The sequence below is a fragment of the Oncorhynchus kisutch genome, unplaced genomic scaffold (assembly GCF_002021735.2).
Source record: "Oncorhynchus kisutch isolate 150728-3 unplaced genomic scaffold, Okis_V2 Okis02a-Okis13b_hom, whole genome shotgun sequence".
NCBI classification, from domain to species: Eukaryota; Metazoa; Chordata; class Actinopteri; order Salmoniformes; family Salmonidae; genus Oncorhynchus; species Oncorhynchus kisutch.
Window position 1 is genome coordinate 11,563,625 of NW_022261979.1, and position 5,000 is coordinate 11,568,624.

At 44.7% G+C, this 5,000-nt stretch overlaps 1 protein-coding gene across 1 annotated transcript in view; it reads right to left on the reverse strand.

Moving 5' to 3' along the window:
* Positions 1-5,000, reverse strand: part of LOC116359260 (CUB and sushi domain-containing protein 3-like) — a 547,528-nt gene that overhangs the window by 306,825 nt on the left and 235,703 nt on the right.

The window sequence follows — 5,000 nt, forward strand, 5'->3', positions numbered from 1 at the left end:
GGGATAGAGAGAGAGCAGGAGAGAGAGAGAGAGGGAGAGAGAGAGACGGGCAGAGAGGAGAGGAGGAGACTGAGATTGAGCAGGGATAGAGAGAGAGCAGGAGAGAGAGAGAGAGAGAGAGAGAGAGAGAAGAGAGAGAAGACTGAGTGGAGAGAGAGACGAGAGGAGAGCGAGGGGATGGGTAGAGAGAGAGCAGGGGGATAGAGAGAGAGCAGGGGAGAGAGAGCAGGAGAGGAGAGAGAGAGAGAGAGAGAGAGGAGAGAGCAGGGGGATAGAGAGAGATTGAGTGAGAGATTGAATGTTGCAGCATCATGGTGAAGAGCTGCTCTCAAGCGGCCCGGTAATGTAGTGTGAAGCAGAGGCTTTACATATTGTTCTATTGCTGTATATCAGATCACGTTTCTCACTGAGAGAGAAAGTCTATTATTTCTAAAAAATAACTACTTTGGCTTATGACAAAAATGGTAATAGTTTTGGGATAATTAAATCAAGACAACACCAATTTAAAATCATAACTTCTTCCTATTATTCAGTGTTCCCGAGAGGTTGTGTGTATTTCCTGTTCCTGTTGGCTCTATCAGCAGTGTCTAGCAGGACAAACCAAGTGAAAACGATGCTGTCTGTCCTGTTGACTCTATCAGCAGTGTCTAGCAGAACAAACCAAATGAAAACGATGCTGTCTGTCCTGTTGACTCTATCAGCAGTGTCTAGCAGGACAAACCAAGTGAAAACGATGCTGTCTGTCCTGTTGACTCTATCAGCAGTGTCTAGCAGGACAAACCAAATGAAAACGATGCTGTCTGTCCTGTTGACTCTATCAGCAGTGTCTAGCAGGACAAACCAAATGAAAACGATGCTGTCTGTCCTGTTGACTCTATCAGCAGTGTCTAGCAGGACAAACCAAATGAAAACGATGCTGTCTGTCCTGTTGACTCTATCAGCAGTGTCTAGCAGGACAAACCAAGTGAAAACGATGCTGTCTGTCCTGTTGACTCTATCAGCAGTGTCTAGCAGGACAAACCAAGTGAAAACGATGCTGTCTGTCCTGTTGACTCTATCAGCAGTGTCTAGCAGAACAAACCAAGTGAAAACGATGCTGTCTGTCCTGTTGACTCTATCAGCAGTATCTAGCAGAACAAACCAAGTGAAAACGATGCTGTCTGTCCTGTTGACTCTATCAGCAGTGTCTAGCAGGACAAACCAAGTGAAAACGATGCTGTCTGTCCTGTTGACTCTATCAGCAGTGTCTAGCAGGACAAACCAAATGAAAACGATGCTGTCTGTCCTGTTGACTCTATCAGCAGTATCTAGCAGAACAAACCAAATGAAAACGATGCTGTTTGTCCTGTTGACTCTATCAGCAGTGTCTAGCAGAACAAACCAAATGAAAACGATGCTGTCTGTCCTGTTGACTCTATCAGCAGTGTCTAGCAGAACAAACCAAGTGAAAACGATGCTGTCTGTCCTGTTGACTCTATCAGCAGTGTCTAGCAGGACAAACCAAGTGAAAACGATGCTGTCTGTCCTGTTGACTCTATCAGCAGTGTCTAGCAGGACAAACCAAGTGAAAACGATGCTGTCTGTCCTGTTGACTCTATCAGCAGTGTCTAGCAGAACAAACCAAATGAAAACGATGCTGTCTGTCCTGTTGACTCTATCAGCAGTGTCTAGCAGGACAAACCAAATGAAAACGATGCTGTCTGTCCTGTTGACTCTATCAGCAGTGTCTAGCAGAACAAACCAAATGAAAACGATGCTGTCTGTCCTGTTGACTCTATCAGCAGTGTCTAGCAGGACAAACATTTTTCGATTTCACACACTATGATAAAGACCTTTTTCAAAATAATAGTTTTCAGAAAATGGCTTCCAAAAACACAGTCCAGAGACCCAATAGAAAGAGCCAAGACATCAGCTACAAGACAGGAAGATCCCCAATAGAAAGAGCCAGACATCAGCTACATGACAGGAAGATCCCCAATAGAAAGAGCCAAGACATCAGCTACATGACAGGAAGATCCCCAATAGAAAGAGCCAAGATATCAGCTACACGACAGGAAGATCCCCAATAGAAAGAGCCAAGACATCAGCTACACGACAGGAAGATCCCCAATAGAAAGAGCCAGACATCAGCTACACGACAGGAAGATCCCCAATAGAAAGAGCCAGACATCAGCTACACGACAGGAAGATCCCCAATAGAAAGAGCCAGACATCAGCTACACGACAGGAAGATCCCCAATAGAAAGAGCCAGACATCAGCTACACGACAGGAAGATCCCCAATAGAAAGAGCCAGACATCAGCTACATGACAAAAAGATCCCCAATAGAAAGAGCCAGACATCAGCTACATGACAGGAATAAACCTTGAGAGGAACCAGACTCAGATACCAGTAGAGAGGAACACCACACCACAGTAACATCGGCTGTCAAACGGGAACTTTCATGTCCTGATGATTCGACATGTTGAATCTCCCACGGTTCATCAACCCCCAGCAGGTGATCTCTAACACACTGCAGACACCATTCTGCTCTCAGCTGTTCGTCTCTCTGGTGTGTTTCAGTTCAGAAGATTACCTGAATGGATTCATTCATTCATTTGTTTGTTCGTTCATTCGTTCGTTCGTTCGTTCATTCATTCGTTCATTCATTTATTCATTCATTTGTTTGTTTGTTCGTTCATTCGTTCGTTCATTCGTTCATTCGTTCATTCGTTTGTTCATGCATTCGTTCATTCAGTTAGAAAAGCTAAGGCTAGCTTTTTCAAGCAGAAATTTGCTTCCTGCAACACTAACTCAAAAAAGTTCTGGGACACTGTAAAGTCCATGGAGAATAAGAACACCTCCTCCCAGCTGCCCACTGCACTGAAGATAGGAAACACTGTCACCACTGATAAATCCACCATAATTGAGAATTTCAATAAGCATTTTTCTACGGCTGGCCATGCTTTCCACCTGGCTACTCCTACCCCGGACAACAGCACTGCACCCCCAACAGCAACTCGCCCAAGCCTTCCCCATTTCTCCTTCTCCCAAATCCATTCAGCTGATGTTCTGAAAGAGCTGCAAAATCTGGACCCCTACAAATCAGCCGGGCTAGACAATCTGGACCCTTTCTTTCTAAAATTATCTGCCGAAATTGTTGCCACCCCTATTACTAGCCTGTTCAACCTCTCTTTCGTGTCGTCTGAGATTCCCAAAGATTGGAAAGCAGCTGCGGTCATCCCCCTCTTCAAAGGGGGGGGACACTCTTGACCCAAACTGCTACAGACCTATATCTATCCTACCGTGCCTTTCTAAGGTCTTCGAAAGCCAAGTCAACAAACAGATTACCGACCATTTCGAATCTCACCATACCTTCTCTGCTATGCAATCTGGTTTCAGAGCTGGTCATGGGTGCACCTCAGCCACGCTCAAGGTCCTAAACGATATCTTAACCGCCATCGATAAGAAACATTACTGTGCAGCCGTATTCATTGATCTAGCCAAGGCTTTCGACTCTGTCAATCACCATATCCTCATCGGCAGACTCGACAGCCTTGGTTTCTCAAATGATTGCCTCGCCTGGTTCACCAACTACTTCTCTGATAGAGTTCAGTGTGTCAAATCGGAGGGTCTGCTGTCCGGACCTCTGGCAGTCTCTATGGGGGTGCCACAGGGTTCAATTCTTGGACCGACTCTCTTCTCTGTATACATCAATGAGGTCGCTCTTGCTGCTGGTGAGTCCCTGATCCACCTCTACGCAGACGACACCATTCTGTATACTTCCGGCCCTTCTTTGGACACTGTGTTAACAACCCTCCAGGCAAGCTTCAATGCCATACAACTCTCCTTCCGTGGCCTCCAATTGCTCTTAAATACAAATAAAACTAAATGCATGCTCTTCAAACCGATCGCTACCTGCACCTACCCGCCTGTCCAACATCACTACTCTGGACGGCTCTGACTTAGAATACGTGGACAACTACAAATACTTAGGTGTCTGGTTAGACTGTAAACTCTCCTTCCAGACCCATATCAAACATCTCCAATCCAAAGTTAAATCTAGAATTGGCTTCCTATTTCGCAACAAAGCATCCTTCACTCATGCTGCCAAACATACCCTTGTAAAACTGACCATCCTACCAATCCTCGACTTTGGCGATGTCATTTACAAAATAGCCTCCAATACCCTACTCAACAAATTGGATGCAGTCTATCACAGTGCAATCCGTTTTATCACCAAAGCCCCATATACTACCCACCATTGCGACCTGTACGCTCTCGTTGGCTGGCCCTCGCTTCATACTCGTCGCCAAACCCACTGGCTCCATGTCATCTACAAGACCCTGCTAGGTAAAGTCCCCCCTTATCTCAGCTCGCTGGTCACCATAGCATCTCCCACCTGTAGCACACGCTCCAGCAGGTATATCTCTCTAGTCACCCCCAAAACCAATTCTTTCTTTGGCCGCCTCTCCTTCCAGTTCTCTGCTGCCAATGACTGGAACGAACTACAAAAATCTCTGAAATTGGAAACACTTATCTCCCTCACTAGCTTTAAGCACCAACTGTCAGAGCAGCTCACAGATTACTGCACCTGTACATAGCCCACCTATAATTTAGCCCAAACAACTACCTCTTTCCCAACTGTATTTAATTTTAATTAATTTATTTATTTTGCTCCTTTGCACCCCATTATTTTTTTTATTTCTACTTTGCACATTCTTCCATTGCAAAACTACCATTCCAGTATTTTACTTGCTATATTGTATTTACTTTGCCATCATGGCCTTTTTTGCCTTTACCTCCCTTCTCACCTCATTTGCTCACATTGTATATAGACTTGTTTATACTGCATTATTGACTGTATGTTTGTTTTTACTCCATGTGTAACTCTGTGTCGTTTTATCTGTCGAACTGCTTTGCTTTATCTTGGCCAGGTCGCAATTGTAAATGAGAACTTGTTCTCAACTTGCCCACCTGGTTAAATAAAGGTAAAATAAAATAAATAAATAAAATTCATT